General features: G+C 35.1%; 1 pseudogene; it reads left to right on the forward strand.

The window, feature by feature from the left end:
• Positions 1-313: 313 nt before the first annotated feature.
• LOC105099521 (2-iminobutanoate/2-iminopropanoate deaminase-like) lies at positions 314-727 on the forward strand (annotated as a pseudogene).
• The last annotated feature ends 13,611 nt before the right edge of the window (positions 728-14,338 follow it).

The following is a 14,338-nucleotide window of genomic DNA, read 5'->3' on the forward strand; positions in this document are numbered from 1 at the left end:
GTTGTGTCAAATTCCAGTGTAGAGCACAATTTTTCAGTTATACATGAACATATATATATTCATTGTCACATTTATTTCTCTGTGAGCTACCATGAGATCTTGTGTATATTTCCCTGTGCTATACAGTTTAATCTTGTTTATCTATTCTACAATTTCGAGGGATTTCATGAAGCACCTTTAAAATTTACTTTGTTGGTTTTCTTTATTTTGTTTATTCATTATTTTGTTATCTCTGCTCACCAAAATACAGAAATGATTTGAAATAAGAGTTAAGTGAGTTGTCCCCAGGGGCAGCAAGAGGAAAGGTTTAGCCATGTCGCCCTTGATCAGGAAGATGATCGGCACTGCCAGGGCCCCAGTGGCCATTGGTCCCTACGGTCAGGCTGTGTGAGTCGACAGGACCATTTACATTTCAGGACAGCTAGGCATGGACCCTGCGAGTGGACAGCTTGTGACAGGAGGGGCGGCAGAAGGAGCTAAACAGGCTCTTTCAAACGTGGGTGAAATTCTGCAGGCTGCAGGCTGGGACTTCACGAACGTGGTGAAAACAACTGTTTTGCTGGCTGCCATAAATGACCTCAGCACTGTCAGTGACATCTACAAAGAGTCTTTCAAGAGTAGTTTTCCTGCCTGAGCTGCCTCCCAGGTTGCTGCTTTGCCCAAAGAGGGCTGTGTTGAAATAGAAGAAGCAACTATCCAAGGACCTCTCATGAGGGCATCACTCTAAGTGGGCCCCGTGTTACTTGGTCTGGAATTTTAATAATGGTTTCCAATTAATGTCTTAATTTTCATAATTGATGTTTGGAAGTGTAAGGTTGGTGGGCGTTTCTCAAGTTATTATGGAAGTACCATATAACAAGGGGGACTGAACATGGATTGAAGATTAATGGTGAACCTAGTTACTGTTGTTATGTTATACGCATGTATTGTAACACTGGTGTCACTGGATGTGGGAAGAGAGACCCGCAGTGCATAGTTACTCAGGTAAATAAAAATAAAGGGACATAACATGTAGGAAAGATGAGTCACTATTCCTGAGAAATAATAAAGAACACACCTAATTCAATTAAACCCTATTTAATGATGTGAAATATTTAGTTCTCATGTTAGATATATGATTCTGCTTTTACTTCAACAAAATTCAAGTTTTTAAGTTTGAATGGTAGAGATAAAGGAGAAACTGGACCAAAAGGAGGAGAAACTGGACCAAAATTTTATATAGATAATACTTGTCTAACGGAAATAAAATTGCATACAGATTTAAAAAAAAAAAGAGTTAACTATTTTTCTTATACATATGCCTACATTTAATATGAAATCATATCATCATGTCTCACTGGACTATGACAAATGAATAAAATCAGTTTAACTCAAGCAAACAACTTGCATTGATTACACGCCCCTAATGCTAAATTTGTATATATTACTAAGTAAATAGCAAGTGTAATAACACTTTTCCTTTAAATTTTTCTTTCAGTATGTTAAACATAGCATTCTACGTTTTCATCCTGGTTTTGTTTCTCACAGCAAATTTTTCACGCGGGCTCAGAGGCTCACCTTTGTGCTTTCACTCTTTGCTTGGATGCAGTTGGAGGTTCTGTTCTCTGCAGCTGTTGCTCATTAAGTAAAATCTGCAGTGGAACTTTCTTTCCTTTTCTCCAAATGGAGACGTTTTGATTTGGGCGCTTCGTACAGTCTGAACTAAACGCCTGCCTATTTATGGAACTTATAGTGGGTGTCACTTTTGGTAATAATATTAAAAAAATTAAAGCCTGTTTACAGTTTAATGGATAGAATCAAACTAATTTTTGAAAAAAATATGTATTTTATGCATATAAATCTATTAATTTTCTCAGAATGTATACATTTACCAAATATATGTTAAGCCCGTATTGAGCTTGAGTGCGGTATGCATATAAGGATGCATCAGGTATAAACTCTTTCAATGCTTATAAGAAACATCTATTACATATTTATTTTTATTAGAATTTCAAAAGGTAGCCCACATGGTCTATCTATCAATCTATCAATGTTAAGAAACTACCCAATGATGGGATGTGAGGGCCATCTGGCTGCTCCATCTATTGCCCCATTGATTACCAGGGTTGATTCGGCTGATCTGGCCATCTAGGCGGGTGTCCCCTTCCTCCCTCACCGCTCCGTGTGTGTCCCTCCCAAAGCTGCACACTCGGTCGAAGAGGACCACCATCCCTGATAGAGGAGGACCCTTCTTCTCGGTCAGGGGTATATGAGTAGCTGCGATCCCCTGCTGGAACCTTCAAACAAGCTCTCAAGAAACTACCCGATGATGCACAATTAGGAGAAACTCAGACTTCTCTGGTGTGCTCTATTCATGACCCCAGCCTGCATCCCTGGATCCTAACCCCTGGTAGGGAATAGGTCTGTCGTAGACAGAAGTTTAATTTTTGCTTGTGATGTTGCTGATTCATTAAAACTACATTAAGGTTATCTCATGACCCTAGAATATTGGACAGTCTGGTCTATTACCTGTCTTGTGCTGCTATTTTCTTCCCTTTCAAGAAAAGTATTTATCAGAATTTCAAGAAAAAGTCAACATTCTTCCTATAGATGACCTTATGCAATCTCAAGGAAAGAAGCAATGTATTACACCCGTGTCATCAGTTCTCATTTACACTATAGCCATGGTGATGTCTGTCAAACTTAGAACTAAACAATGGGAATGTTCACACGGTTATTGTGTAGTGATGTTATTCTATATACTGGCAAGAGTGGGTCAAAATGAAAAAGGTTGTCGACATGCAGATAGTAAACTTTAAGATCCATGATCTGCACTTGGTGCTTGACTTAGCGTCTGTGCCATTGCTGGTTAACAGGTAGGTTTGGGACAAATTACCTTTGAGGGCTTCCCTGGGCAAGAATGGCTCTTACATGTACCTGTAGTTCATGGCTGAAGAAAAATGCTATCTGTGCAATCCATGCTGAAGGACAAGCTATCCTGTAAGTAACTTTTCTAGCCTTCACCTATGTGTATCTTTTTCCTGCTATTTTTGCCCGGTACGCTTTGCTGCAATAAAACTTAATCATGAATATAACTTTATGTTAAACCATGTGAGTCCTTCTAACAAGTCTGTCAAGGCAATAAAATAGTTTCTTGTGCATGCATTTTAATTTCATGTAAATTGATATTATTCATTTTTCAAGAGATTAAAAAAATAAACATATTGGAGAAATACTTATTTTTGTCCTATTAATAGCATGGTAGTTTTCATAGTGCCTTTTTTTTTCTTTTTTACTTTGTTTTACTTTTTCCCTAAGTGAATCAGTCTCTCTTCTCTTATAATATTTGTTTATAATGAGTAAAAATACTTTGAAATATATATATTTTACCAAAGCTACTTTGAGTCTACTAGTATCTATGGAAAAGATGATTCATCAGAACATTAATGGACCGATGTAATGCTTTGTATATTTTCTCAAAGCATATACAGGGAGAACAAGATGGGCTTAGAGTCTCTCAGCTCAGAGTAGAACTCCATCTCTGTCTTCTTCTAACTGTGTTATGGAGACAAAATCATCTACCTCAAAAGCTGTTACCATGATTAAATTAGGCCATATATAGAACACTGGCCAAAATACAACATGCATGGAGACCGTCAAGACAGAATGCCCATAATATTTAAAAATTTAAAGTCTTAAATAATATGTCTCATGATACTAGTGTAAATGGATTTTCAAATTCTGCATTTAGTTTTGAAAAGTTTCCTGTTATTATATTAAAAAATACATTGGTTTTAACATATTAACCTGCATCCTATGAACTGACTTAATCCACTTATGAAATCTAGATATTATAGATGCTTTTTACATGACAAACCTCTATTACAATGTTTAACAGAAGTGGTGAAATGAGAATCCTTGACTTGCGTCTGATTTTATAGGGAAAGAGTTCAATATTCCATCGTTAAGCATAGTGTTAACTGCAGACTTATCTTAAGATGCCCCTTACCGGATTGAAGAGGTCCTATCTCTTCCCAGTCTGTGCAAAGATGTTTTCAGGAACAGGTATTGAATTTTGTCAAATGCTTTTTGCATCTGTTAGGATGATCATAAGGCTTTTTCTCCTTTATTCTTAATTCTTAATAAGGCAAATTACACTGATTGATTTTTCAGTGTTAATAGAGCTTTTCATTCTTTAGATAGAGACTACTGGAGACAATGTATCATCCCTTTTATATATTCCTGCTGCAATTTATGTGAAACTGCTTTTCTTTGGAATAGAGCTACTTCACAGGTATATTTATTTTCTGATAGTCATATGTTATTTCAAAGAAGTAGCATTGTTACCTTTCATGTAGCTTATTAGTTTATTTTCTTATCTTTTTCTTTTTTTAATTGAGTTATAGTCAGTTTACAATGTTGTGCTAATTTCTGGTGTACAGCACAATTCTTCAGTCATACATGAATATACATATATTCATTTTCATAGTCTTTTTCACAGTGAGCTATTAAAAGATCTTGTATATATTTCCCTGTGCTATACAGTATAATCTTGTTTATCTATTCTATATATACCTGTCAGTATCAACAAATCTCAAACTCCCAGTCTATCCCTTCCCATCCCTCTCCCCGCTGGCAACCACAAGTTTATATTCTATGTCTATGAATCTATTTCTGTTTTATATATATTTTTCTGCTTAAAGCCCACTGGCTGTCTTTACCTAGGAGATAAATTGGTCTCTATCAGGTAGCTTAAGAACTTCCTTACACATTTGTAGAAAACTTTACTTCGAAATTGTCGACATGAGAAATTAAATTCATTGCAAGTGCTGTCACAGGCCAAATTACAGGCGTGGGATTTATAAAGATACCTATAACTGAGTGATGCCAACTGGTAATATGAATCTTTAAGAGTGATGTTTGCCTTTTTTCATTAAGATCATGGCTTATTTATGTACTCCACATTTTTCATTAAAAATACAGATTATTTCTTGCCATCTAAAGCGTAAGTAAACATATACACTTTATTTCTACATTTTGATCAGTTTATTTGCAAGCCAAATATCATTAACTACGTCATGAAAAATCCCACCAAAATATTATATTTCTGACCCACAATTTGCAGCAGAAAAACCCCAGTGAGCCAACCAGTTATCTGCAGTAACAGGCCCAAGAAGCTAATCTGTTATCTATAAATCAGATTTCTAGGAAGTCAGACTACTATGTAATCAGTTGAGGGAGCCAAAGAATAATTCCTGGAACAATCAGCCCAAATGGCAGACTTGACAACGTGCCTAATTCTCTAGGTATAAAAGAAAACACACACACACACACACACACACACACACAATGAGAAACAAGAAAATTACCAAAATGGAAAAGCTCACCACCAAAGAAGAACATATGGGAAAGGTAGGAAATCAACTGTACACAAATTTAGTAGGGAGGTTACAAGACAAAATTAACAAAATCATCTGCATCCACAAAAAGCATTTAAGGATACAATTATGTGTAAAATATGATATCAAAATCAGTCACCATGAGGGGAGGAAAGTACAAAAGCAGGGTATTTAGATGCATTTAAAATTAAGTGACACCAATTTGAAACAATCATGTGGATAGATAGATAGATAGATAGATAGATAGATAGATAGATAGATTCTTGTATAAAAACCTCAAGGTAACCACCAATAGGTTACACACACACACCCACACACACACAAACAAATAAATGACTCCAAGCACAACATTAAAGATAGTCATCAAATCAGAAGAGAAGGAAACAAAAGAAGAAAGGAAAATAAAAAAGACCTACAAAAACAAATCCAAAACAATTAATAAAATGGAAATATGAACATACATATTGATAACTACTTTAAAAGTAAATGCTCCAACCAAAAAGACACAGACTGGCTGAATGAATACAAAAAACAAGATCTGTAAACTTTTTACCTACAGAGACTCACTTCAGATCTAGAGACACATACATACTAAAAGTAAGGAGAAGGAAAAAGGTATTCCATGCAAATGGAAATCTAAAGAAAGTCAGATAGCAATACTTACATGAGAAAAAAGAGACTGAAAAAAATAATATTATAAGAGACAATGAAGGACATTACATAATGATCAAAGGATCACTCCAAGAAGATATAACAATTGTAAATATATAGGCACTCAACATAGGAGCATCTCAGTATATATGGCAAATACTAACAGACATAAAGGGTAAAATTGACAGTAACACAAGAACAGGGGACATTAACATCCCATTTACATCAATTTAAAGATCACCCAGAAAAAAAATCAATAAGGATACATAGGTCTTAAATAACACATTACACTAAATGGACTTAATTTATATGTATAGAACATTTCACTTAAAAGCAGTAGAATACACATTCTTTTCAAGTGCACATGGAACATTCTTCAAGATAGATCACATGCTAGGCCATAAAATAAGCCTTGGCAAATTTAAGAAAATTGAAGTCACATCAAGCATCTTTTCCAACTACAACACTGTGAGACTAGAAATCAACTGCAAGGAAAAAAACTGCAAAAAAAAAAAAAACATGTAAAGGCTAAACAATATGCTACTAAACAACCAGTGGATCAATGAAGAAATCAAAAAGGAAATAAAAAAATGCCTGGAAATAAAAAAATAAATGCCTAGAGACAAATAAAAACAAAACACAACAAAGCAAAATCTATGGGGTGCAGCAAAAGCTGTTCTAAGAGAGATGTGTATAGCAATACAAGCCTACCTCAGGAAATAAGAAAAATCTCAAACAAACAATCTACCTTTACACCTAAAGCAACTAAAGAAAGAACAAACAAAACCCAAAGTTAGTAGAAGGAAAGAAATTACAAAAATCAGAGCAGATATAAATGAATAAAAGACTTAAAAAATAAAAGAAGAGATCAATAAAATCAGAAGTTGGCTTTTTGAAAAGGTAAACAAAATTGATAAAACTTTAGCCAGACTCATCAAGGAAAAAAAAGTGAGATGACCCAAATCAAGAAGTTACAACAGGAGTCACAGAAATTTAAATAAAGATCATAAGAGACTGTACAAGCAACTACAGTCCAATAAGATGGACAACCTAGAAGAAATGGACAAATTCTTACAAAGGTGCAATCTCAAAAGACTGAACCAGGAAAAGATAGAAAATATGAATAAACCAGTTACCAGTAATGAAACTGAGTTGGTAATTAAAAAGAAAAAACACCCAACAAATAAAAGTCCAGGACCAGATGGCTTCACAGGTAAATGCTACTAAACATTTGAAGAAGAGTTAGTGCCTATCCTTCTGAAACTATTCCCAAAAGTTGCAGAAGAAGGACACTTCCAAACTCATTCTGTCAGGCCACTATTACCCTGATACCAAAACCAGACAAGTATCACACACGAAAAAAGAGAATGACAGGCCAATATCACTGATGAACATAGATGCAAAAATCTTCAACAAAATGCAAGCATATAGACTCCAACAATTTATTAAAAGGATCATACACCATGATCAAGTGGGTTTTATCTGAGGGATGCAAGGATATTACAAATGTTACAAATTAGTCAATGTGATACACCACATTAAAAAATTGAAGAATAAAAATCATATGATAATCTCAATAGATGCAGAACAAAATCAACAAAATTTAACTTTCATTTATGTTAAAAACTCTCTAGAAAGCGGACATAGTGGAGACATACCTCAACATAATGAAGGCCATATATGACAAACCCACAGCTAATATCATACTCAATGTTGAAAAGCTAAAAAAGCTTTTCCTCTAAGAATAGGAACAAGACAAGCATGCCCAGTCTAGCCACTTTTATTCAACCTAGTTTTGGAAACCTAGCCACAGCAATCAGAGAACAAAAGGAAATAAATGAAATCCAAATTGGAATGGAAGAAATAAAACTCTCACTGTTTGCAGTTGACATTAACACTATACCTAGAAAATCCTAAATGTGCCACCAGAAGATTACTAGAGTTCATCAGTGAATTAGGTAAATTTTAGGATACAAAATTAATATACAGAAATCTGTTCCATTTCTATATACTAACAACAAAATGTTGGAAAGATAACTTAAGAAATTAATGAGGACACATAATAACTGGTACCAGAGAGATATACAAAAAAATCGTAAAAGAATACTACTGAACAGTTAAATGCCAACAAATTGGACAACATAGAAGAAATGGATAAATTCCAAGAAACATACAACTTTTCAATTCATTCTGCAGGGCCACCATTAATCTATTACCAAAACCAGACAAAAACACTACCTAAAAATAAGAAAAGAAAGAAAGAAAGAAAGAAAGAAAGAAAGAAAGAAAGAAAGAAAGAAAGAAAGAAAGAAAGAAAGAAAGAAAGAAAGAAAGAAAGAAAGAAAGAAAGAAAGAAAGAAAGAAAGAAAGGAGGGAGGGAGGGAGGGAGGGAGGGAGGGAGGAAGGAAGGAAGGGAGGGAATTACAAGCCAATGTCTTTGATTAATATCATGGAAGAATTATCAACAAAGTATTAGCAAATTGAATCCAACAATACATAACAAGAATAATAAACTATAAACAAGTTGGATTAATTCCAGTGTCACAGAGATATTTCAACATTCACAAACCAATGAATATGATACACCACTTTAACAGCAGGAGGGATAATAATCACATGATCATCTTGCTAAACACAGAGAAAAGCATTTGACAAAATTCAGTATCTATTCATTATAAAGACTCTAATCAAAGTCTTTATAGATGGAAATATCTCCTAGAAGAAAACAGGCAGAGCACTCTTTGACATAAATTATAGCAGTATTTCTCTTAAGGCAAAATAAATAAAAGCAAAAGTAGACAAACAGGACCTAATTAAACTAAAACCTTTGGTGCAACAAAAGAAGCTATTGACTAAATGAAATGAATATTTACTGATTGGGAAAAAATGTTTGCAAATGACATGACAGATAAAAGGTTAATATCCAAAATATGTAAACAGCACATGCAACTCAATAATAATAATAAAAAATAAGCAAATTAAAAAATGTGTAGAGTTTCTGAAAAGACATTTTTTCAAAGAAAACATATAGATGGTCAACCAGCATATAAAAAAATACTCAGCATCACTAATCATCAGAGGAATACAAATCAAAACCACAATTGGATACCATCTCACACTTGTCAGCTGGTATCATTGAAAGTCTACAAACAATACACACTGGAGAGAATGTGGAGAAAAGGGAACCCTAGTATATGGTTGGAGAGATTGTGAATTGGTGTAGCCACTGTGGAAAACAGCATTTTGTTCCTCATAAAGTAAAAAAAGAGAACTACCATATGACCCAGCAATTCTACTCCTGGGTATATATCCAAAAAAAATGAAAATGCTGATTGATAAGAGTATGCACCCCAATGTTCACAGCAGAATTATTTACAATAGCCAAGATATGGAAGCAAACTAAGTGTTGATCAACAGATGACTGGATAAGAAGTCATTGTGTTTATGTCTGTCTGTCTGTCTATCTATATCTCATTATATATGTACATATGTATACACAATGAAATATTACTCAATCTTAAGAAATTCTGCCATTTGCAGTGTACTGGATGGACCCAGAACATATTACACTTAGTATAATAAGTCAGATAGAGAAAAAGAAATGCTTTATTTTATCACTTACATGTGAAACCTAAAAAATAAAACAAATGAATGTATATAACAAAAAAGAAACAGATTCACCGGTATAGAGAACTAACTAGTAGTTAGCAAAGAGGATAGGAAATGGGAAGGGGTATGGGATTAGGAGTCACAAAATACTGTGTGTAAAATAAATAAGCAACAAGGATCTGTTGTACAGCGCAGGGAAATACAGTCATTATTATGTAATAACTTTAAATGGAATATAGTCTGGAAAATATTAAATCACTGTGTAATATACCAGCAGTTAGTACTTCAGCACATCAATTTAATATTATAAATCAGTTATACCTCAAAAATGTTTATTTACAATCTTTTATCTTACAACTTTTTGATTTACTTGTTTTTAAGATTTATGTTTAGATGCTCAACATTTCATGAGACATTAGTTTATTATCTTACAGTATCTTTCTTGCTGACAAATTCTATAAAAGAGATAACACGACCTTATTTGACTTCTAATAAACCTAGATATAAAAAAGTGTTATATTTAATGCTGATAACTTTAAAGACATACTTCTTTGAATTAAACCAACAACAGTAAACTAGCTTTTATTTACCAAAGATTATCTTAGATCACATGAACTTGAAGACTTTTGTGTTAGTTTCTATACTTCCAAGAGTATGTTTGATTTCTATAAACCTGTGTTTGCATTTAAGCCAGTTACATAGAGCTCTTTACAAATTAATTCTGGCAATGTCATCAAGAGGTAGAAAAAAGTCACACATTTATGACATACATTTATAATATATATAGACATACAGGCAGATGCAAACAAAGATCATACAACTTTCATTTAAAAATTTCAACCATAAGACATGCACCGCAATGCAAAACTCACCGGTTATCAAAGACCAGTTGGATCCAAATTGTGTTTCTAGAACAATTTCTGACTAGATTTGTATGACAAGTACAAACTTTTAATTCTTCAAGAAATAGGATTGCAAGCTGAATGATATTCAGAGGCTTTCCTACCTAACCAATTATATCATCTTCAATTTGCTTCTTTATATCATGGGAAAGATCTTCAACTTAGATGGAAATTAAAAAAAAAAATTGCTATGCTTTGTATTTAGAGCTGTGTGTCTTTGAAATGTTTTAGTAAATTCTTCCACAAAGGGTTCAGATATTTTTTCTTTATTTTGTAGTTTTATTTTAGGTTAGGGGATAAGGCCTTACAAAACGTTTCTATTTACTCTGACTATCTGCTTCCAACCCTGCCAACTTCTGACCTTAAAGCTACTTTAAAAAAAAAAGAAAAAAGAATCCTTCCAAACATTTTGTCAAGTTTCAGCAGGGACAAACTGTAAATATTCCTGGCAGTATTAAATCACCCTTTGGAAGCAAGAGGCATCCCCAAAGATGGTGCAAATGATGCTGTCCTCTCCAGATCCATTGTGTTTGTTTGTTTGTTTATAAAATATAACATGTTTATTTTTCACTCTATGTTTCTCCTTAATGGAGGCATTGGGGATTTGTGCTCAGCCAGCATGCACACCACCACTGAGCCCAGACACTAATTCCTATCTACAAATAGATAAACACAAGGTGCTATTATATAGCATAGGGAACTGTGTTCAATATCTTGTAATAGCCTGTAATGAAAAATATCATAAAAGGAATATATATATGTATAAACTGAATTACTATGCTGTACACCAGAAATTAACATAAACATTGCAAACTGACTTTACTTCAATTAAAAAAAAAATTAGAGCCATTCCCAAAGATAACCAAAAGAACAAAAGACTTAGACAATTCCTCTGAGAGCTGGAAACATTTCAGTATGACTTTGGCTGCAAATGAAAAGCCACTCACTTTTCTATCCAGCCATATTTTGGGGGACCCCTCACCTTATGACCATCAAGCCAAGTTTCCAGGACACAAAATGAGACAAACAAGAAGTCAACAGCCATCCACGTCGAGGGAAAGGACTGACAATCAGTGGGTACGTGAAAGCAAAATTCACAAGTCACAATTTGAAGATCTAATTCTTACAAATGTTCTTTGCTGTCCAGTCTGAATTTGGAAAGGCACAACATGACATTCTTAACTCCATCTCTTGACCAGGAGCCATACACAGAGATCTGGGAGAGCTGACTTTGGGAAGAATTCTCACCCTTCGCTGGCTTCTGCCAATTTCCCCGTGATCTCATCTGCAGGCCCCGGAGCAAGTGGAGTGGCCCAGCGGGTCTCATCCTGGTAACTAGAAACTGCAGAGGAGGAAATTTATTCTTCACTTTACCCTTTATGAGGAGTGTGGCTGAGAACTCTTCTCCTCTAGGGCACCTCATGGATGGATAACTTATCTAAATTAACTGTTCTCCCCTGTGGCCACAGTCATTCAAAGTTATCTTTGGTAAAGTTAACTTGCTTGTTCAGCCTAAAACAAAATTTTATTCACCCAAGGCCTGCACTGGATCCAGTTCAGTTTTTGAGCCAGACTCAATTCTACTCTGGCTGGTTTCCAGACCTAGTCAGGAGAGAGAGATTCTCAAGTGAACTCTAAAAGCTCAAAATACGGAAGCTGTGGAGCTTGGATCTGAGAGGGACTTACAAAGAACCCCCAGGGGCTAGCAAGAAAGCTGCCAGCTCAAGGGGCTCAACAGGTACTCATGTCTGGTTGGTCAATGTTACTGGGGGCCTCTTGGGGGGGGGGGAGCCTCCTTCAGTTCCCTCTTCTGACACCACAACTGTGAGCTGATAAACTGAGCCATATGGTCAAAATGTAAGTGTGTATTTGAGCAGACATCAATTTGAATTGAGCAGCATCCAAATGAAATCAGATATAAAGGAATTCCAAAGAATGGTAAAAAAATGAGATCTCATATGCAGAAGGGAACAGAAAAAGGCGGTTTTACTAGGCAAAAAAGCAGGTTGGTTATTGCAAAGTTCCTCTCCTTTGCAATAGATGGCAGGAGTCGGCCAGCTGGATTATGTAACTAACGCTGATCAGATTATTCCAGATGGACTGTTGGAAGATTCCATTTCTGGGAGACCTGAAACTGTAATTAAGTCTCAGTTTGGTGACATGGGGCTTACCACAAGTGACTCCATTTTGAGCCTCTTTTGTTGTTTTTAACAATACATTTTTTTTCCCAAGAACACAGCTAATTAATAAAACAGGGCTGCAAAATGGGAGTCCATGACCTGAAGTTTTATTTATACTGGCTAGTGCTTTAAAAATTGAATTATTGTGCCACTAATAGTGATATGCATACTCTAGTTTGCCCTTGTTACTGCTACCGTGTTTCATGTATCCACGTCACCAGCTCACTTGGGAAGGCATAGGCTTTTCAAGTATTGGGAAAACATATTTAAAAACAAAATCTTCTCCCAATCTAGATATTCTTTCTACAGAGGTAGCAGAGAGAGAGAATAATTTTATTATCAAAGAAGCATGAAATCAAAATGTGATACGCACCACAGGAAATCTACCAAGAAATTGCAAAGGCAGAAAGGAATCCCCCCCACCCCCAACAGCCAAGCAGATACAACCCATGTTTCCAAGATAAAAGAACAAACAAAAGAAAACAAACAAACAAAGCAATGGAAGAACTAGTTCTTAAGAGGACTTGATGGGCACTTTTTGTCACACATACTTCATCCTGGCTTTACCTAATAATCAGTGACCGTCTGTGTTAGCTTGTTAGCTTTATGCCCAAGAAAGGCAAGCCTCATAACCTTGTATGACAGGAAGCTGCTTTGCAAATTGGAACCAAGCGCCCAGGGAAGTCGGCTTCCTAACTGGGAAATAGGGGGGCTACGTTCCTTAATGTTTGCATTTCAAAAAGATGGTCTTTAAGGAAGCTATTCCTAGGTCCTGAAGCTGACAAAAGGACTAGATAGTTTCCAAAAGGATTTACACACATTTCAAAGAGAGGAGGAAGTACTTCCAAGGATACGTTCTCAAGTAAATTCTCTCAGAAAAAGCTGCACAGAGAAGTCTCTTCCTTTATTTTTAAAAGGGGAAATTAAGCTCTTATTCCTTAGTTTCATATGTTCTTACAGAAAGATCACCTGAATGGGCTCTCCTAAACAAAGTAGCTTAAGAAAATATTTTTAAAGTAGTGTTTTTTGTTTTTTGTTTTGTTTTGTTTTTTTTAACAATGGCAGTCCCTGGCATTTGTGAAGTGATTTTAAAAGTTTAGTTTTAGGAAATTAAAGAGCTTTCTAAAATGCAGATTCTCATAGATACCGATTGTGAAGATCTGAAATTCAGTTTAAATATTCTCATTCTTAGCAGATGCCACTCAGACTATTCTGAGGGAAGTTATTCCATTCTGCTCCTTAAGAAACACCACCTGAGGCTAGGCAACCGTTTTGAAAAAGGAATCTTGCATAAAGCTTTTTGATTTGTTTAATGACCTTTGGACTACTCTTAGGCTACTTGTTTATCTAATAAAATTAGTCATTTCTAATTATGCCCGGACACATATTTTCCCTTGTTGGAAACAGAAGATATCTCCTGTTTCATAAGTGAATGGTTGCTATGGCATCAGTGATGCAGAGCATCCCCTGTGAGTACCAAACCCATACACTGTTGTGATGTGGTCCAAACACATTTTGAATTAGATATTATTTTTAAAAAGAAGAGAAAAATATTATCACTTTTGTATTAATTTATAAGCCAAGAGGAAGACTAAAAGTAAGCAAAATTAAATGTTTA

Source organism: Camelus dromedarius, chromosome 12 (assembly GCF_036321535.1).
Source record: "Camelus dromedarius isolate mCamDro1 chromosome 12, mCamDro1.pat, whole genome shotgun sequence".
Taxonomy (NCBI): domain Eukaryota; kingdom Metazoa; phylum Chordata; class Mammalia; order Artiodactyla; family Camelidae; genus Camelus; species Camelus dromedarius.